This window comes from Arachis ipaensis, chromosome B04, assembly GCF_000816755.2.
Source record: "Arachis ipaensis cultivar K30076 chromosome B04, Araip1.1, whole genome shotgun sequence".
Taxonomy (NCBI): domain Eukaryota; kingdom Viridiplantae; phylum Streptophyta; class Magnoliopsida; order Fabales; family Fabaceae; genus Arachis; species Arachis ipaensis.
The window spans coordinates 114,817,126-114,817,815 of record NC_029788.2 but is presented as its reverse complement, the minus strand read 5'-3'; positions in this window follow the sequence as shown (position 1 = coordinate 114,817,815).

The window sequence follows — 690 nt, the reverse complement described above, 5'->3', positions numbered from 1 at the left end:
TTAAAATTTATAATTAAAAAAAGTTAGTTATGTTTTAAATTCAATCTAAAATAATAGGTAAATACTACTCGTTGGAAGATCCACATATATTATGGCATTCGAAAATTCTATGATATGGTTGGGTTTAAACCTCTATACCTCTGGATCATACATGTAGAAGGCGCTGGTGAGACGCGTCACAAAAAAAAATCTGTGACTAATGTAAGTTCTTGATGTCAAAGCTAACAGCAGCAGGTTATGGCAGATCTTGTCTTCACTTCATATAGTGTTTTTGGCAGATGAACTTAAGATATATATAGACAATAGAGTGATGTTTATATTTTTGTATGAGAAGTCTTTTTGTTGCCGAAAATATATACTTAGATGATGTGGTTATATACCCAGAAATGAACTGTGTGTCAATAATAATTTAAAATATTAGGAAATAATAATGTTAAATGGGAACAAATAATAGAATTATTTTTATGATTTTTTCAGAACAAGAATAATATAGCTGAGAATAAAAAGATACATATGAAATTGAAAATACTTTTTGTTTATATGTTAACGTTTTTTGATAACTCCGTTAATTGAAAATAACAATGTTTTTTCTCTTAATTGATGAATAAATTTAGTTAGATTTTTAACCATCTAATTTAATTCATTCAATTTTTAATAAAATAAATAAGATATTAAAATTTAAATACGACA